This window comes from Sturnira hondurensis, unplaced genomic scaffold (genome assembly GCF_014824575.4).
Source record: "Sturnira hondurensis isolate 20B ecotype Veracruz unplaced genomic scaffold, ASM1482457v3 Scaffold0021490, whole genome shotgun sequence".
In the NCBI taxonomy this organism is placed as follows: Eukaryota; Metazoa; Chordata; class Mammalia; order Chiroptera; family Phyllostomidae; genus Sturnira; species Sturnira hondurensis.
Genome location: NW_028094121.1, coordinates 2340892 through 2361711, shown reverse-complemented (window position 1 = coordinate 2361711; position 20820 = coordinate 2340892). Strand labels below are relative to the sequence as shown.

Here is a 20820-nt window from a genome sequence, read left to right as displayed (position 1 = left end):
AGTTGCCTTACAGGGTGACCGGATCATATAATTCCTAGTTGGGCAGGTCAGGGTTGGTAGTCCAGGGCCAGGTGTATACAAAGGTTAATCTTATCCTGGCAAGTGTGGCTCAGTGGATTGACGGCTGCCCTATGACCCAAAGTGTAACAGGGTGTAGCCAAGGGGGGGCGGGCCAAATAGGGATTTGTAATGTGGTCCAGAACTCAAGGTGTCCAGACAATATTAGAAAAAATACATATATATAGGATGTCCTCACCCAAAGTCTGAGCTGGGGGATGGGACATATGGAGCAGGGCCATTCAGAGCTGTTCTGTATAGCAACAGCTTAGCCAGCTAACCTCTGGCATGATCATTTAACATATCTATAACCTTTAACTGGTTTCACAGATATGTTAAATAGCTGTAGCCACGCTCTGAGCCAGGGGGATAGAAGTGACTTCTACCCAAGATGCAACCAGGAGGCAGCTCCCCCTGGTTACAGTGCCTGCATGAGAACTTGGAGGTGATTGGCTCTACGCCATGGGGCCATGCCTGCCGGGACTTACTATGGCAGCCCAGTAATGCTAGAAGAATACAGGAAAGCTGGCAGGTATAACTGATTGTAGGAGGAGTCGGAAATGGGGCTGCAGAGGAAGACTGGTGCTGGGATTTAAATCCAGGCACAGCAGACATGCAAGGGAGGTACCACGTGGCTTTGGTGAAGTGGGGACCCTCTTGGCTTGGGCGAGGGTCAGGACCACGTGGCTTAGGAAGCAGGAGGGATTTTGCCTGAAAGAAAAGCGGTGAAAGGACTCTTGCTGGTGGGCCATGAGAAGGTGCCACATGGTTTTGGATAAACTGAAGATCGTGGCAGTGACACAGCTGTTGGTGCCGGGAGCCTGAATCACGGACTTCTACTTCTTTCCTGAGATATGGTACCCCAGATTGGGTAAAAGGGAGAAGGAAGGACTGTGTGCATTTGTGGGCATTCTAAAAAAACTATAGCATTTTAATAAAGACATTAAACCATTACTCTAAGTCCATATAACTTTTAAATAAACAATTCCTTTCCTTTTCACCAGTCTCTGGCATTGAGAGATGTCTCTCCTCTGGTGGTGGTGGTGGGCAAAGTGAACCTACTATGGGGGAGGAACTCCCGGGGAAAATGGGGAGTCTTTTGTATTGTTTGCCCACCCCCGCCAACCCCAACCTCTTCACTGTCTGTTCTGTAACAAAAGGGTCACAGGTTGGATTCTTGGTCAGGTCCCTGGTTGGTCCCTGGATTTCAGGCCAGGTCCCTGGTTGGGGGCATGTGAGAGGCAACCAATTAATCAATCAATGTTTCTCCCCCTCTCTTTTTCCTCCCTTCTCCTCTTTCTAAAAAAATATATATATTTCAATCTTAGGAACAAAGCCTCATGTCTGTTGATGACAGAGAGTTTTGGTCAAACTAGAGGTAACATCTAGGCCTCAGTTGTGTTTCAGCTCCAGGCTCAGAGAAGCAGCAAGGCCAGGTAGGTCAATACCACGGCTGACATCAGGACCAGCTGCAGTGACTAATGACCCCCTACCCTAGCTCGAACCAATCAGAGACCATGAGCCTGAAAGGACACACCTAGAAAGCCAATCAATATTCTATTGAGACCCTCCCCTGAGATCTCTTCTAAAATCCTCGCCTTTGGAAACCAGATAAAAGCCGTTAAGATGAAGGACCCAGAGTGGCTCACTCTCTCTGGAGCATGCCTGGGTCTTTCCCCACCCCCCCAGGCCTGGTTTTTTTTTTTTTTTTTTTACTTTTTTTCTCATAAACTTCAAGGGCCCTTCTTTTGCCTCTGTAACTTGTTTCCTGAGTCCACACAGCCCTGCTGGCCCACTCTTCTATGGCTCACTTCTCCCTCTGTGATTTTCTCCCCCTGCCCCACACACACACTCTAAAGTTACCACCTGGCAGGAAAGTCCACATCAGTCATTGCCGAAGCCTCATTTCCTGTCCCCACCCAGGACCCTCAGAACTCAAGTGACTGCAAGGTTAGGGTGGCATCTAGTCTTCTATTCATGCAGATCTGTCATTTTCCAAAAGTCCAGTGGAAGAAACAGTAGCTGGGCTCTGTTTGTTACTGGAAAGGACCTGAGCCCGGAGCAGCTCTGAGTTGGGCTGGCTGGTAGTGTGTGGGTTCTTGACTTCATGCAGGAAATATTTCATAAGACTAGTCCAGGTAATTTTGAGAGTATGCTTACTTATTAAAGCTGGGGACATGAAACAAGGAAGGGCTTAGGACAGAAGGAAACAACAGGGCAGAGACTAGTCAGGGCTGCTTTGGTTCTCTAGAAATGCTATAGCAAAGAAATGAGCAGAGGTAGGGCTGCTCTGGCTCGCTGAAGAGTCAGAGAAGCAGTAATAACAGAGGAGGTAGTGAGCCAGAGAAGTGTTTGGGCCTAGGTGTTTTGGATCTTTTCTTTGGAAGAAAGCACTAGATCCAGAGCTTTCCTCTCCCTTTTCCTCCAGGGCAACTGGGCAGGGAAGGGTGGAGCTCAAATCTCCAGGGCAATCTAGGAGATCCCTGATTTCTGTGGCCTGAACCCTTTCTGGGTGTGGCCACAAAGAGGTCCAGCCGAGTCAGCTCTGATTTCACAACTTCCAGGAAATTGCCTCCAGTCTGGCAGAGAGCTTATTGAAATTGGCCTAGGTTAAGTGGACAGTGCCCTCACTCCAAAACATTCCACAATGATGGGGATAGCTTGGGGGGAGTCTGGGATGTCTTGGGGTGACCTAGGCTCAGAAAAGCAGGGTGGGGTAGAGCTGTCTGCCCTTGCAGTGGTTCACAGGAGATGGGGAATGCAACCTAGAGCCTCTATAGTCTCCCACTACCATCATGAGGAGGCAGGAGATAGTCAGAAAGGAGGAAACTCCAGAGATGCCCCAGGGCTAAGATAAAAGACGATGGATACAGGACAGAGACCTTGTTCTAAGATCGATTGTTCTTGATTTCTGGAAAAGCTCTGAATTATGGTGACTCATGAATGTACCTGCGCAGAAGATGCTACATGACCCCTGCTTCATTATAATAGCATTATAATGTTAACATTGTGTGACTCCCTTCTCCAGTGACCAGTCAAAGGAAATCATGGGAGACCATATGCACAGTAGCTTTAAAGTAATACAACTACTTGTATATGCACAATAATAGCCCACCAAAACTAGCCAGGAAAGATCCACCCTATAAGAATAGAATCCCTCCAGCCCCGGAGGTCAAGTTCTGCTTGGAATCGGCCTACTCTTACATTCTATGGAGTATACTATTGCTTAATAAATCTGCCCCCTCTCTTTCTGCTATAAACTCTGTGTGTTCAGTTCAATTCTTTGTCTGCAATCACCAAGAACCTGGTTACCTGTGCCAACCGGTGACAATGACAGTCATCCATCCTGATACCTTCCTCTTCAGGAGTCCCATTCAGCCTTAAAGGATGCCTGTATTCAGGAAGGCAGGGAAACAACCCAGCCTAGCTCCCAGGCTCAGAGAGGGCAAGGCATTTGTACCAGGTACACATAGTCATAGGCAGAAGAGGACAGAACCTAGGTCTCACTCCCAAGCTCAGAGGTATTTTTGTTTTCCCACCAAGTTGTCTTTCCCTCCTCCTTCACTTCCACCAGGGCCAAGATGCCAAAGCTAGTTCCCCAGTAGTCTATAGCTACCAGATCATGAGCTTGGTCAGAAGTGGTAACACCAATGGACAATGGAGTATGTGAGAGGACCTGTTTCACTCCTTGCTTAAAGGGACCCAGTTACAGACACCACAATGGAAGTGGTGAAGGTTTTCTAATCCAACCCCCAATTGATGCTTGGATACCCTCTACAACATTCCTACCTTGTGGCTAACAGCCTTCTGCTCCCTCTCGCTGCCACTGGCAGACAAGTTATTATGGTTCAAGTCAGCCTGTTTCATTTCTGGCGAAAGGTCCTATAACCAGGTAGCATGGGGTCTGGCTGCTTGTCACCATGCATACACATAGCACAAAGATTTGTGTGGAAGGAAATAGGTTTTTATTAACAGGGTTCCTAGTTTAAGGGAGCTTGGAGCATTCTTGCTCTGAACCCTTTTCTTTTGCAGGCTGTAGAACCTCCCTTGCTCTCCAGAAGATTGCAAATCAAAGCCACACCCTCATTATTGCTTATCTGTCCTTTTGAAGATTAAGCCAGCCATGCAAACAGGTCTCCATCCTCTCTGGGATTTCTACTTGTGGGTTCTAGAGTCACCATCATCTTGTAGCAGCTTTCTTTCTCGAGGTCTGGGGAGTGCTGCCAGATCACTCCGGACGGCCATGCAGGGGAAGCTCTATTCCTGAGGATCTTCCCAGCTCATGCCTCCATGTGCTGCTCTCAGGGTGAGAGAAAGGAAGCAGATCAGGACCCACATGCAGTGCTGCACTGGGTCATAGCAAACCAAAGGCTGGAGGCTATTGAGGCATGAATCCCAGCACGGGACACTGTGTCGGGGAGCTGGCTTACAATCGTGGGGGGCCTACGCCCCAAGTCAGCCCAGCATCTGCCAGTCCCATGAGCACTACCCCCTGTGCAGGGCAAAGCAAGAGCCCAAGAAGCCAACAAGCCAAAAGAGCAAGAGACCCACTGGATGCCTGAAACCACAGATAGTACTAAACCCTATAAATAATATTTTTTCTATACATACATACCTATGATAAAGTTTAATTTATAAATTAGGCACAGTAAGAGATGATCAATAATAGCTAATAATAAAATACAAGAATTATAACAATATACTGTAATAAAAGTGATATGGTCTCTCTCAAAATATCTTTTTTTTTTAAATTTTATTTATTTATTTATCTTTAGAGGGGAAGGAGAGAGGGAGAGAAACATCAATGTATGGTTGCCTTTTGTGCGTCCCCTGCTGGGAGTTGGCCTGCAGGGAACTGGACTACAACCCAGGCATGTGCCCTGACTGGGAATCAAACCGTGATCGTCTGAGTTGCAGGCCCGCGCTCAATCCACTGAGCTACACCAGCCAGGTGTTCAAAATATCTTATTGTAATGTATCTTTTAACCTTTCACTTAAAACACTTTACAGTTTCTCTTTGGAATATCTGAATTGCCAGCATCACTACTCTTGCACTTTGGGGTCATTATTAGGTAAAATAAGGGTTACTTGAACACAAGCACTGGGATACCATGACAGTTGATCTAATAACAAGGCAGCTACTAAGCGACTAACAGGAGGGGAGTGTATGCATTATAGAGACCCTGGGTAAAGGGGTGATTCATGTCCCAGAGCGGACGAAGCAGGATGGCGTAAGGTTTCATCATGCTACTCAGAATAGCACACATGCAATTTAATACTTATCAATTTTTTATTTCTGGAATTTCCCTCTTTATATATTCTAACTGCAGATGACCATGGGTAACTGAAACTGAAGAAAGGGAGGGACTGCTGTGTTCTGATTTCTGTCACCCTAGGTTAATTTTGCTCACTCTTAAACTTCTTATGAATGGAATCGTATAGAGCGTATTCTTTTGTGTCTGGCTTCCTTCTCTTTTGTCAGTTGATAGATGCAATCTTCGTCATCAGTTGAGATGTATCTGCATTGTTCTCTGTATTAGTATTTTTTTCATTTTGATTATTGCTGGTAATATTCCATTTTATGAATACATCACAAATTGTTTCATTCTCCTGTTGACGGATATTTGGATTTTGCCTAATTTTTGGCTATTATGAATAAAACTGCTATGAACATTCTGTATGAGCCCCTTATGAATATATGAACTAATCTTTCTTAGGTATATGTCTGGATGTGAAATTGTAGGTGTACAAGGTCTGTCCAGAAAATATCCCACCAGACATGCACTATGAAAAATAGATACTTATTGAAGAATATACAAAATACAAGAAACATTGTACATAGGACAATGACACCTCAGTCCCCTTCCAAGTAGGCACCTTGGGGCCTCACACAGTTCTCCCAGTGTCTATTCTCCCAGTGTTGAAAACACTATGCAAAATCCTGTTGGAATCACTATTAGCTGCCCTGTTATATTTTCCTGAATCTCATCAATGGTCTGAAATCTCTTCCATTTCAAAGGCGATTTTAGTTTTGGGAAAAGCCACAAATCTCAGGGTACCAAATCTAGGCTGTAATGGGGTTGGGTCACTTGGGTGAGTTGATGTTTCTCCAAAAACTTCTGCAAAGGATTTGATGCATGAATGGGTGCCTTGTCGTGATGAAGCTGCCAATCACCAGTTGCCCATAGCTGCAGCTGTTTTCCTCATGTCTCATCTATCAACTGAGGAAGAACATTGAGGTAGTGCTGCTTATTAATTGCTTGGTCTGGAAGGGCGTACTCTTGGTGGACAACAGCTTCCCAATCAAAAAACACAGTTAATATGGTCTTGGTCTTGCTGCAATTTAGCTGCACCTTCTTTGGGTGTGGAAAACCAGGCAAATTCCACTGGGATGACTAGGCCATCATTTCCGAATCATAGCCGTAGGGCCATGATTCATCTCCGGTTATGAGCTTCTTGAGGAAATTTGGGTCATTGGTAGCGGCTTGAATCAAATCATTAGCAACTGCAGCACGATGTTTGTTCTGCTCTGGCAGCTCTGCTTGTTGCAGGCCTTCCAGAGTGTGGATTGGTTTCAACAGACTCTTGACCATCTTTGAAGCATTTGTGCCACACTTTTATTTATCCTGCACTTATTGCATTGTCATCCTCAGGATTCATTGGATAACATCTTGAAAATTTGACTCTATTCAAATTTTCTGCTTTCTCTATTCCCATTCTCCAATTGACTCACTCCAATCCACTTGCCCTAGACACAGGGAATGCAGCAAGCGAGCAGAGCAGAGCAAAGGGACAGTATCTAGAGAGATGGATGATTTACTTTAATTCAGTCAGGCCTTGCCCCCTCCATTACATCACAACTGCTCTTTCCAAAGTCAGCAGTGATCTCCATGTTGCTAAATCCAACGGTCAGTTTTCAGTTGCCCTCTTTCTTGCCCCATCCACAGCCCAAATGATCACATCTTCCTTGAAACACTCATTCCTCTCAGGGACACCCTTCTCTCTCTGTTTTCTTCTTCCCTCAGTGGATTTTCTTTCTTTTTTTAGTTTTTAATTTATTATTACAGAGGGAAGGGGAACAGAGAGTGAGACCGATTTGTTTTTCCATTTATTCTTGCATTCGCCGAAAGAAAAATGGACTTCATCCACATGTGCCACAACCTTTATTGATTCTGTTGCTATTGCCTTTTCATGAAAGTTTGCCAGGGCCTTTCCCTGATGCTCAGGCTCAGTCTTTTTAGTGTGCACCTTAATTTAATGACAGTGATTACAGAAGGGAAGATAATAGCAGTAAAAAGGTTGTTTACTTGTTGCCCACTTTTTGACAGAGGTCCTAGTTGACATAAAAAACACCTTTGTTTCCATAATGGCCCCAAACCATGGATGACCCCAAAGGCATAGTGGCTATTAGCATTCCTATTAACAATTTGTTCTTTGGATAACTAGCATGCCCTGGTGAGGGCATGGAGCTCTGCTTGTTGGGCCGATTTTTAAAAAAATATTTATTTATTTATCTTTAGAGGGGAAGGGAAGGAAAGAGGAAGAGGAACATCAATGTATGGTTGCTTCTCGTGCATCCCCTGCTGGGAACTGACCCCTGCCGGGGACTGGCCTGCAAGCCAGGCATGTGCCCTGACTGGGAATCGAACCGCGATCGTGTGGTTCGCAGGCCCGCGCTTGTTGGGCTGATTTATCTCCTGCGAGGCTTCGCCTCTGAAGCAGTTCATGTTGGGTAATAACAGCAGAACCAGTTTGGTAATTCCCTTTTTCATTTTTAGAATATGACCCATCAACAAGGAACATTAGATCTGGATTAGGCAAAGGTGTCTCTTGTAGATCAGGATGCTGTGTCACAAAATGGGATGTGATTACCTCATGGGGTTCGCCTCTGTCAGGCGGGGTTAGTAACAGAATTATGAACGTTGTAATGTTTAAGAGCAGATTAGGTGGTGAAAGTAGAAGGATCTCACGGGAGGTTAGTTGGCTTGCTAGCAGCGAGGAAGACTTCGTGTGGAGTTTGTAAGTAAAAGTCCTGTTCTTGCCTGAGCACCCCTGGGGCTTGCTCATCAGCTCTTTCTTGTACAAACATGGTGAGATGTTGTGAAGAGTTAGGTAGCCTTATGGCAGGAGGTTTTTGCAAGCCTAGTTTTAGTGTTCTCAAAGCCTGCTCATTTTCTTTTCCTAAGGAAGGGGTTCAACGACTGAAATTTTATTAAGTTCAGAGTGGAGAAGTCAATAAAGAAAAATTAGGAATCCATAGTTTGCAACAGCCAGGCAGACCTAGGAATCCATGAAGCTGTCACTTCACTGTGGGCCTAGGACATTCTTGGATTAGCTTAATTCCTTTTGGAGATAGCCAGATTCTTTGGGTGCTTCTATGTCCTAGGTAATAAACAGTGTCTAGAGATAACTATAAGTTTTACTTAGATACTTTATGTTCCTTTTCAGTGAACTCTTTTTTTGTTAATTTATTTATTTTTAGAGAGGGGAAAGGAGGGAGAAAGAGAGGGAGAGAAACACGAATGTGCAAGAGATACATCAATTAGTTGCCTCCACACACCCCAAACTGGGGGCCTGGGCTGCAACTCAGGCATGAATCTTGACTGGGAATTGAACCGGCAACCTTTCAGTTTGCAGGCCAGCACTCAGTCCACTGAGCCACACCAGTCAGGGCTCAGCTCATTCTCGTAGGAAACAAAATCCTTTACGGACGTCTCTTTGGTAACTGAGCATAACAAGAGATCATCTACATATTGTAAAAAGGTCGATTTCTCGAGGAACTAGAGGATGCTTAAATCTTGGTGAAGTACTTGGGAGAAATAAGGGACCTCAGTGAACCTTTAGGCGTGACTGGCCAGGTATATTGTTGATTGTTCCAAGCAAAGGCAAGTACATACTGGCTGTGGGGGTCTCCAGGAATGCTGAAAAAGTCTGAACAGAGGTCTACAACAGTTAGCCACCTTGAATCTGGTGGAACTTGTGACAGAAAGGTGTTCAGGAATAACTGGTAATAACTATCTTAACAACTCTACAGTCTTGGACAAACCACCATCCTCGCCCATTAGATTTTTGGACTGGCAAGATCATCCTAGCTTTTTGTTCCACACGACAGGTAGGAGACGGCCAGCCCATAGCGTCCAAGCACACATCTCCTCTGTTCAAGCGACCCTCCCAGACCGAATTGACTTAGATTCCTTGTTCTAACTACAGATGAGAGGCAAACAGAGACGGAGACACACTCACCCTATACTTAGTACATAGGGCAGCCCAACCTGGGGGTGAGGCAGGCAGACACTTCAGGTGGTACTTTAGTTACTTTAGCTCCTTTGATTATAGAGATATTTAGGTTCTATACTGTATTTATCACCTGCTGAAGGACAGAGATATATCTCTCTCCTTATGGGAAAATCTCTTTCTACTCTACTGGCAGCCAATCTCAAACCTTCCATGGACAGCTCAGCCAATGTGGAAAGACCCTCATTTGCAATCTGAAGTCCTAGGACGGGATAGACCTCCAATCCACCACTTACTAGCTGTGTGACTTTGGGCAAATTATATAACCTCCCTGAGCCTCTGTGTACTCATTTCAGAAAAATCAGAAAACGCTAACAATTGTAACTAGCAAAAGAGAACCACACTCTTTGTCCCATTCTTTCTCCCTTTCACCAGGCTCCTTTTTATGCACAGCCTAAAGGAGTTTAAGGGTTTAGTTTCAAAGCTTTGGCAGGGCCTTTGTGTCTTTGTGTTGAAAAGGGAGAAGCCATTAAGAGGTACCTGACTCTTCAATAGGCCTGCTCATTATTCCCAGCAGGCCTAAGAGAGCACAGTTTAAAAGGCCAAGGATCAAAGAAATAAATACAACTGTTCTGCATTGCAAATAGAAGTCCTAAATCCACTGTGGGAGAGGCAGCTTTGCAAATTATGGGGGCAGAGGGAATGAGGTAGCTAAAGCAGGACCAATTAGTGAAACCTAAGAGTGGAGAACTGTATAAACCTCCTGGGGAAGGTAGATGAGGAAGTGTTATATAGGACAGGTATGGGAGCGGCAGGTTTTTCCTTCCTGCCCAGCCAGTGGCAGCAGGGCTACCTCTATCCCACAGGGACCCTCAAAGGAAATTAGTAAACAATGTCCCCTCTCTGAGCTGAAGCAGCTGTGTGCCAGGGTACACTATTTTGTGCATGGAGTGTGGGCTGGGCACTATCTCCAAGGCTATGCCCAGTGGCCCTGAGTGCCAGCCCTCATTATAGACTAGTGGGCTGCAAGGAAGAATTGCCAACAGGAGTGGACCCAAATGGAGAGAGAACACGGTGATACCCAGGATTCTCCGACATTTCAAGACACACTTAGTAGGACAAGAAAAGGAAAGGCCAAACACACAGATTTTATATGTAGCTCAGCTCTCTACCCTCTGAGATTACTTAAAATTTCCTCTAACCACCAGTCCCAAACTGCATGGAGAAAATCTGAAGATTCCTTAAGAATCCTGTTAATTCTCAGGAATTACATTTTCAGGTCATCTCTCTGGGTTCCTGGTTCCTTCTACATGAATGATTTCCCCTCTTTTTGCAAGTTTTATAAAAGCTACTCACACTAAGCATTCAGGTGAGTATTAGGTATTACAGAAAATTAGGGGCCGACAGAGAGAAAATGAAGGAAGTGTTTACACTGAAGGGGTGTACACTTAAACTTTGCATAAAGGAGAACACAGTCTTAAAATTCTTTTCAGTTATCCTGCCATTCTCCAGGTTTCTCAATGACCTTTAACCCCATGCACACCTAATCCTCCCGAATTTTGCTGGCTCCCATCTCTCTCCCCTTTCTATCTCCTCCTCCTTCTAGAATCGCCTTCTACAATCCAAATTTGTCTCCCTCTATTTTGCAGAGCAATTTAGCTCTCTCCAACTCTGAATCTGTAATACATATCTAAACCCATCAAGTGGGGGGCACTTATTTTTAATGGAGTCCGTCTTTCTTATAATACCATTACAGATGATACAGTTGTAAGGACCTAAGGGGGAAAATGTTATCTTTGTTCAACCATGATGTTTGCTGGTGAACCTCCTAAGTAATATGATATTGAATAAATAGGACACACAGAATATTAGGTAAAATTAGAAATCGAGTGATTTTTTTTAGCTAAGCTGAAAACTTCAGTTTTTACCTTGCCCTTCATGTTGCTGGGAGATGTGGAATAGTTTGAGTATATAGTTTACTCAGTAATATATTGATCTCTTATTAACTTGATCTGTAAGTTGAAATTAAGGTCTCTCAATAAAATCTTTGATTTGCTACTCCATGAAGCACGAAAGAGATAAAGTTGGGTTATGTAGGATCTGAGGATTATATAGTTTCATGGAGTGCATTTTATAATGGTGATTCTTAAACATCAAGAACATTATTATTGAAAATGTAAGCCCATGTTGGGTAGCTCAGTTGGTTAGAGCATCATCCCAATATGCTAAGGTTGCAGGTTCAATCCCAGGTCAGGGCACATACCAGAGTCAACCAATGAATTCATAAATAAGTGGAACAACAGATCAATGTTTCTCTTTCTCTCTCTCTCAAATCAATAAATTAAAAACAAACAATAAAACTGTAACTCAGTTACAGTAATGATGTTGAGTAACTTCAACATCTTGCTTTGGCAATAATGAAGAGGTTATGCTACACCTAGGAAGTGCTAAGACTAGTTCAGTTACTTCATGCAATTTTGTGTAGAGACAGAGCTACCCAAGCCAGTAGAAACCCAGAGTGTTTCGATTGTCCATAACTTGGGTGCAGAGATGAAAGCAAAAGATCTTACTTCTAGTTAAGTTTAATAAGTCAGAAAGTCTGCTGTTCAAAGAAGTTCAAATGCACATCTGGACTCCAGTGAATCACAGCTTATCTTAAATGGTAGAGAGACAGGCCAAGTGGAACCACCCATATCCTTACAAACTGGTGAAGAAGTTATTAAGCTGACAGTTTCAAAATCAAGATATTCAGGATTATGTTTATCAATTAAATCTCACATATCTCTGCATAACTAGCAATCTGCCAGGATTCTTGCAAAGCACTCAACATCTACACCCTTAATTTGAGTTAAGGGTGTAGATGTTGAGTGACTTGGCATGTTAGGACAGAAGGTTTCTCAAGAAGTCAGAAATACAGAAGGTCCCAGGGAAGCACCATTTGCTGCTTCTTCCCTCCAGATTCTCAAATTATCAGTATCCTAAATCTTCTTTTCTTGGTAGCTATAGGGGGATAACCTGGTAAAGGGGGTTGTAAACTTAGTTGTAAACAGGTGGGGTCCTTTTAAAGAAAGGAATGCAAAAGTATGGATACAAAATTATGTATGGGGCCTTGGATGGCTCTCATACAAGGAAACTAAATCTTAAGTTTCATTAGACTCATAGTAAGTATGCTTCTCTTCCTGCCCGATGTTTAGAAAACTTTTTTCTGCCCACTATATTCCTGGCCACTGAGCCTTTGGGAAGGCCTTGTGGAAAAGGACTGAAATGTACCATATTCATTTCTGCTGAATGATGGCATAACATCAGACAGCAACCCTAGGTCATCATGGAACCAGCTTTTCACTAGCTCACTACAGGGCAACTTTGTAACGAGAGAAGCGAGTAGAACCACAGGATTCTACTATCTGGAAAACATCGGGTTGTTATTTATGACTATTTTTCCAGCATCTTCACACTGAATGCTAAGAGGTTGCACAATAAAGTGTGAAGAAGAGCCAAGATGACTAGGCCAAGATCTACTATTTATAATCACCCATAGCAACAACACTTTCCTCCTTTATTTAATATTTACTAGTGATGGCACATCACACCATTTCTATGAAATAGCCCCAGGTTTCCTACGATATGGCCAGGGATGCCTCCTGTGTCATCCCTGCACTACATATCTGATATGATCTGATTTATATATATATATATATTTTTTTTTTAAATGTGGAGTATGGGCTGACTCTGTCTACACCTCCAGAAATCACAGCTTCTGTGTTTTTTAAAAATTTTTATTTATCTTTAGAAGGGAAGGAAAGGAGAGAGGGAGAGAAATATCAATGTGTGGTTGCCTCTTGTGTGTCCCCTGCTGGGAACTGGCCTGCAACCCAGGCATGTGCCCTGACTGGGAATCGAACCACGATCGTCTGATTCACAGGCCTGCGCTCAATCCACTGAGCTACACCAGCCAGGGCTGATTTATATTTTGAAAAGTTCCCTCTAGCAGCTATGTGGAGAGCTGATAGTGAGGACAAGAGGGATGGCAGGTTCCTGGATGAGTAGCTAAATTGGTTGCGGGTTCAGTCCCTGGCCAGGGCACATACAGGAGTGATAGCAGTCAGGAGAGTTAGGGGATATTGCAGCAGGTTAAGCAAGAGATGATGGGGGTTTAGACTTGGTAGGCAGGACTTCAGAAAAGAGGTTAGATTCTTGATACCTTTTGAAAGAAGAGTCAACAGGACTGCTAATGAATTAGATAATTGAATATGAGGTGAGGACTGCAGACGAGAAGGAAAAGAGAATTCAAAGTTGCTTCCTAAGGTTTTGGCCTGAATTACTAGGTAAAATTTCAAAAAAGGGAAGATGAGGGCAGGTACATATTTGGAAAAAGAAAATCAAGAATTCCCTTTTGATCATGAAATTGAACAAGCCAAACTCCATAGACTATTGGAGACTATGGAGTCTAAACCTATTGGGACACCTATTCTAAACAATGCAAATATTCACTAAAATATTCACCTATTAAAGAATAAGCTCTATAAGTACCAATGCAAATAATATATTTACATAAATAAATTTTGTTTCTTTTGTCCTGACATAGAAACGTCCATGTCCTGTTGGTATTATAACTAGGTCAGGCTAACCAAATTCCATTTCCATTTACTTAAAAGAGTAAATACAAGAAGTAAATTCAAATAACCATCATGTTTGTTTTTAAGAGTTTATTTCAGCCAAACTGATGACAATTGCTGGGAAGCAAGCTATCAAATACTCCCAAATAGCCACCGTGTTTGCAGGCAAAACAATGATATCTAAACGTCACATCTCAATATTTAATTATCAGCGGTAGACAATTCTGAAGGAGAATCTTCTTATGTGGGGAAAAGTCTTCTTAAGTGGGGAAACACAGAAGACTTCTTAATTAATTACTTAATTAATTAGCGTAGTAATCTCACATGTAAACAAGAAATACACTTAATTCCTTCCAAAGAGAGACAACTGATGTTATAGCATCCATTCCTTCTCCAGTTACATTTCTTCATTTAACAAACATGTAATGAACATCTATTATAGACCAGGCAGGGGGATAGATTATGAAAACATTAATTATCATCAAAAACATCTTCCTTGTCCATAAGGAGCTTGCAGTCAGGTTGGGGAGATAGAAAAGTAAACACATGGGACTTCCAACTTTGGCAATCTGTTAACACTTGGTAACCTAAAAACGTTCTGATGATAAGCACTTACAAATACTGGCTCAAATTTAAGAAAATGCTCAATTAAACTTATGAGAAGAAAGAGAAATCTCCAGGGACTAAAGTGAAGAAGTAAAAACCAGGTGGTAAACATGAGAGCAGATGATGTAGCTATCCTAGGGAGGACTTAATCTCAGTAATCCAAAATAATCCAAAATATTCTAGAATCTGCTTAATTCGAGAGGGCATAAACACCAGGAAGTGAGGATCACTGGGTGATGTCTTGAATGTAGGCTACCACAGCTGACCTGGCAAAGCACAAGACCAAGTGAGAAGCTGGTCAGTGGACAAAAGAATGTGGATTGGGTGGGGGAGGAGAGAAGTCATAAATACCACAAGCAGTTCCATGAATGAGGACTGTTGCCTCTTCCCCTATTTCCTTCCTTGCTGTGTCATGGATATTTTTTGTCTTGAGGCATAACTTTGCAAGATGATAGAAAATACACATATTGTTCTCTGCCTCAGTTCCTAGCACAGTTTCTAAAATCCTTGTAATTTCCTAAATAATAAGAACACTAGAAGCATCTTTTGATCTAATATTTGGTCTTTGACCCTCATTCTTGACACAGAGTTCTTAAATCCATTGGGATTTCCTGGGTGATAGCCGTCTCTTTCGTTCTAATGAGGTGACTTTTTAGCAGGCTCCTGCATGGGGGCTGGTCACCAGAAAGACCAAGCAATGACTAGAAGCTTGGATCTTTCATCCCCACCCTCCATTCTTCAAAGAGGGGAGAGAGGCTGGAAACCGAGTTAATAATTAATCATGCCTATGCAATAAAGCCTCCATAAAAATCCCAGTAGTATTTAAGACTGGTACATCCAGAGAGAGCATGGAAGCTCCTTGCCCCTTACCACATGCCTTGCCCCATGTATTTCTTCCATCTGGATGTTCGTCTCTATTGTTTATCATATCCTTTTGTAATAAATTGATGACAAGTAAGTAAAAGGCTTTCCTGAGTCCTGGAGCCATTCTAGCAAATTAATCAAACCCAAGAAGATTGTTGCGTTATCATAGATAGTTTGGTTAAGTATTAATAAGAAAGGGAGCAAAGGTAATTAGACATTGACCTTAATAAACTGGAGAATATAAGCCTCCTTGCTTAGGTAGGAAGCTGTAACATATACAGATTCATTCACACGGTCCAGGGCACTGCTGCTGAGGTGGCTTAGTCCCAGGAGCACAAGAAATCTCCCCAGGAGCACTGTCTGCCCTCTGGTACTGGATTATTAAGAGGTGTAAGGGGAGGTGCTTGGCCACAGAGGTCTGTCAGTCTAACTAGGGGGTGGACCCATCAAAAGCCTTGGGAAATTGGTTGGTTATTTTGAAAAAGTTCTTGGTTATAATTCCAGGGAACAAATAGAAGCTCTTCTGCTCAGTGACCTGCACTTGCCGTTTGTTCGTGCATTCTGTCTCTTGCCCAGGAACCATGCAACCATGTGTGTCTAGTAGCAGTGTGGGCCTACAGCAGACCTCGTGGGATCCAAAGGACTAAGCTTTAATATAAAACAGAAACTAGCTTTTGTCTTGGCCTTGCTGAAGACATGGTTGGATGTTTTCCATGGTGGGATGAATGGAGATTGGACATTGGAAATCCAGGGGCAGATTTCCACCTGAATAAACCTTCCACACCACAATCTTCCACGTGTGGGTCTGTGAAATGCTTCTCTCACAATTCCACCAGCAACAGTTGTGGGAACCTTCAATTTATAGTCAGCTGGTCAGAAGCACAAGTGACAAACTGGACTTGCAATTGGTGTCTGAAGGGGGTGGCAGTTTTATAGGACTGAGCCCTGAACCTGTGGACCTGACAGCATCTCTAGGTAGATAGTGTTAGAAATGATTTAAACTGTAGGACACGCAGCTAGTGTCATAGACACCTGCTTGTTGAAAAATGGGGAGCACTCCTAGTGTCGGAAGTGTGACTGTAAGAACAAAGGAAAAAACACTAACTTTTTTCTTCTCAAACTTATTTACATACAGTAATATGAAGAAAGCCAGATATATTTAAAGATATTTTCTCTTTTACATTAAAAGAGAAAGAGAGGTAGAGAAACATTGATATGTGAGAGATACATCAGTCGGTTGCTTCTCACATGCCCCCAACTGGGGACCCAGCCTGCAACCCAGGCACGTGCCCTGACTGGGAATTGAACAGGTGACCTTTGGGTTTGTAGGCTGCCACTCAATGTACTGAGCCACGCCAGCCAGGGCCAGATATATTGAAAAGTAATTATCCTTCTCTTTCTTTTAAAATTTTATTTATTTATCTTTGAAGGGGAAGAGAAGGAAAGAGGAAGAGAAATAATGTATGGTTGCCTCTTGTGTGTCCCCTGCTGGGAACTGGCCTGCAACCCAGGCATGTGCCCTGACTGGGAATCAAACTGCGGTTGTTTGGTTCGCAGGTCCACACTCAATCCACTGAGCTACACCAGCCAGGGCCCTCCTCTTTCTTTTTCTCTTTCCCTAGAATTGCATATGGTGTGGGTTGGTGATGGTTGTTTGTCATTTTTGCCCACAAATTCCACAATACTCAGGGGGATCATGATGGAACCAGGGAAGGAATGGATGCTATAACTGGACATGGGTTGTCTCCTTTTGGAAGGAGCTGAGTGTATTTTTGTTTGCGTATCAAATAATTATATTGTTAGGCAAAGGCATTTAAAAAATTGTATATGTTACAAAAAAAGTGGGAGGACGTTGCTTGGCAACCCATGGTTGGAATGCAGAAAACATCTGCTGTTTTTCTCCATTAGCATTCTATCCCCTTCTCTTGTAGACTGCCTCCTCCCCCACTGCACACTGGCTTGATGGGGCTGTCAGTCATTGTTCTCTGCCTTTCCTTAGTCGAAGGATGGCATCCAGTCTCAACTAGGCCAACTGGAAGTGCTTCCTCTGGAAGAATATTTTAGTGGGAGACAGGAGTACAGAAAACACTCGAAGCTGATTCATGCAGGGGCAGCATCCTGAACAGACTTTCTATTCATTTCTGTTACACAGCCGGGACTTCCCTGAATTCTGGCTGCTCTGATTGTCTTTTGACTTTATGAGTTTTCATATTTTATTTCAAGAAATTCCTTCATGTTTCCCTTAATGTTTCCCCTTAAGTTATCCAAAGTAGGTGTTTGTTGCTTGTCGCCAAATGATATTATTTTTTTAAAGATTTTATTTAGTTATTTTTAGAGAGAGGGGAAAGAAAGGAGAAAGAGAGAGAAACATCGATTAGTTGCCTCTCGCATGTGCCCAGACCCGGGATCGAGCTTGCAACCCAGGTAGGTGCCCTGACCAGGAATCAAACTGGTGACTTTTTGCTTTGCAGGGTGATGCCCAAACAACTGAGTCACACTGGTCAGGATGAGTCCCTTACCATTAAGCTCAACAGCAGGGTCCTACAGCAAAAGAACAATAAAGTCAGTTAGAAGACTATCATAGATATCGAAGAGGACCCCAAAATGAGATGATGTTTAGTGATCCAACTCTTTCAACACATGCATATAGTAATTTTCTCCCCAGACATACCACCACAGTCTCTGGGTTGGAAAGGTTTCAGGAAGAGTCCCAGTCATTACTGATACCTTGTGTTCAGAACCACCACCTAGGTATGGTCTTGCAGGTTTTATAATACGAAAAACTGGAACCGCCACTCACATAGATAACGATGCAAATGGAGTCCTTGGTGTCGTCGTGTAGTGTGTTGACCTATTACTCCCCTTTGGCATCTTGTGACAGCCTCATGCAGCCTCCTCCCTAATTTTCCCTCAAGTGCGCAGTTGAGCTTCCCTGAAGTCAGTCAGGGCCACACTGATCCATCAGATGGGTTTGTATGTGCCAGAATCAAATAGTGGACATAGATGAAGGCTTTGTTTCTCAGGGGATTCCTGGGAAATCCATGTATACACACTGAATGTTTGTGTCCCCCTCTGAATGCATATGTTGAAGCCCCCAACAACCAGTGGGGCTGTATTTGGAGATAGAGTCTCTAAGGAAGTAATTAAGGTTAAATGTCACGAGGGTGGGTCCCTGATCTGACAGTATAAGTGTCCTTATAAGAAAAGACACCAGAGCCCTGACCAGTGTGGCTCAGTTGGTTGGGCATTGTTTCACAAAGCGAAAGGTTGCCAACTGATTCCCATGTGCCTGTGTTGCAGGTTCGGTCCCCGGTTGGGGTGTGTGTGAGAGGCAACTGATGGATACTTCTCTCTTACATCAATGTTTCTCTCCCTCTCTCCCTCTCTCCCTCTCTCCCTCCCTCTCTTTCTCTAAATAAATAAATAGGAAGAGATACCAGAGGCACGTTCCCAGGAGCACACCTGTGTCTTCCCTTCCCCCTTCTTCTTCCCCCAGAGGCACACATCTCCTGAACTCTAAAGGACCCCACAAGACTTGCAACCAGGGGCTCAATGGGCAGCGGCAGCTCATCCTGAACTTGTTAACCCCCTGAACTTGTCCCCATGGCCCCTTTTCACTGACTCTCCAGTGAGCTGACCATAGCCCTGCCTTGGATCACTTCTTTCACATAACATTTCTACAACCACAGCAGCCCCGACTAGTCTCTCTCCTGTTGCTGTTTCTACCCTAAGTCTCTCCTTGCCTCACTGTACCCAGCTCTAATAAATGTTAAAATAAAAGAGGCACCAGAGAACTCCTTTTTAAATATATTTATTTATTTATTTTTAGAGAGAGGGGAAGGGAAAGAGAAAGAGTGGGAGAGAAATATCAATGTGGGGTTGCCTCTCATGTGTCCCCTACTGGGGACCTGGCCTGCAACCCAGGTATGGGCCCTGACTGGGAATCGAACCGGCAACCCCTTGCTTTACAGGCCCGTGCTCAACCACTGAGCTGCACCAGCCAGGGCACCAGAGAACTCATTCTCCCTCTCTGCACACACACGCACTGAGGAAAGTCCATGTGGGGACACAGCAAGGTGGCTGTCTGCAAGCCAGAGTGTTTGCACCAGAAACTGAACTTGCCAGCACCTTAATCTCAGACTTTCTAGCCTCTAGAACTGTGAGAAAACTAATTTCTGTTTTTTAAACGACCCAATCTCTGGTATTTTGTTATGGCAGCCTAAGCTAAGACAGATATAAACAGATAAGTGGAGGTGGAAAGAAGGGTATTAATGAATTTCACTCATCAGAAGCACTGACTCCCAAGCTGTGTCCAATCTAGCTAGCCACCTTGCTACAGGTGTTTGTTGTGGGGGAGAACAGGTAAATGAAAAATTTGGGAGAGAATAAATCAGCTCTGTGTTTTATGTTTTCTTCAATATATAATCCACCACCACACAAACATTAATACACAAAGATTAAACAAAAATGATATTAATTAGTAGGGAAATACAAATGAAAACCACAATGAAATACCACTTCACACCTACTAGGATTGCTACAATAAAAAAGACAGACAAAAACTATACTTTCAGGAATCATTTCTACAATTTGTCACTAGATAAGTTTTTCTGAACACGGAGAGCGCCTGAAACCACCAGGAGGAGGCACAGCACCCTTTCTGAATGTGAAGCGGCTGTTGGTGGTGTTTTGCAACTATTGGCTGTTGGTGATCATTCTTCTCTTCCTTTGAGAGCGTAAGAAGGAGAGAATGCAGTCATAGTGGTTTCTGTTTTTAAAAAAGACAAAGACAAGTGCTAGAGAGAATGTGGAGAACTGGAACCTCGATATATTGCTGGTGGGAATGTCAAGGGTGCAGCTACTGTGGGAAACAGTTTGGCAGTCCCTCAAAAAGTTGAACATAGAGTTGCCATATGGCCCAGCAATTCTACTTCTAGGTATATACCCAAGAGAATTGAAAACATGTTCATACAAAAATGGGTACCCCAGTGTTCATAACATCCTGATTCATAATAGCCAAAAATTGGAAACAACCTAAATGTTCATCAACTGATGAATTAATAAACAAAATGTGGTATATTCATAAATTAAATACTATTCAGCCATAAAAGGAATAAAAGAATGATATATGCTGCAAAATGGATGAATCTTAAAAACATTCTGCTTAGTGCAAGAAGCCAGACATAACAGGTCACATACTGTATGACTCCACTGGTATGAAATGCACAGAATAGACAAATTCATAGAGGTAGAAAGTAGATCCATGGTTGTCAGGTGAAGGGTGGGGGATGGGGAAATGACTGCTAATAGCCATGGGGCTTCTTTTGGGGTGGTGAAAAATGTTCTGGAGTTAGATTGTAGTTGTGATGGTTGCACAACCTTAAAAACATACTAAAAATGACTGAATTATACACTTGGAAGGGTGAATTTTATGGTGTGTCAA

The 20820-nt window shown here is 43.3% G+C and overlaps 1 non-coding gene across 1 annotated transcript; it reads left to right on the top strand.

The window, feature by feature from the left end:
- Nucleotides 1–19935: 19935 nt before the first annotated feature.
- LOC118977702 (small nucleolar RNA U3) lies at nucleotides 19936–20143 on the top strand. Its single transcript, XR_005064593.1, has one exon. It is a non-coding gene; the product is annotated as a small nucleolar RNA U3 (small nucleolar RNA).
- Nucleotides 20144–20820: the final 677 nt, after the last annotated feature.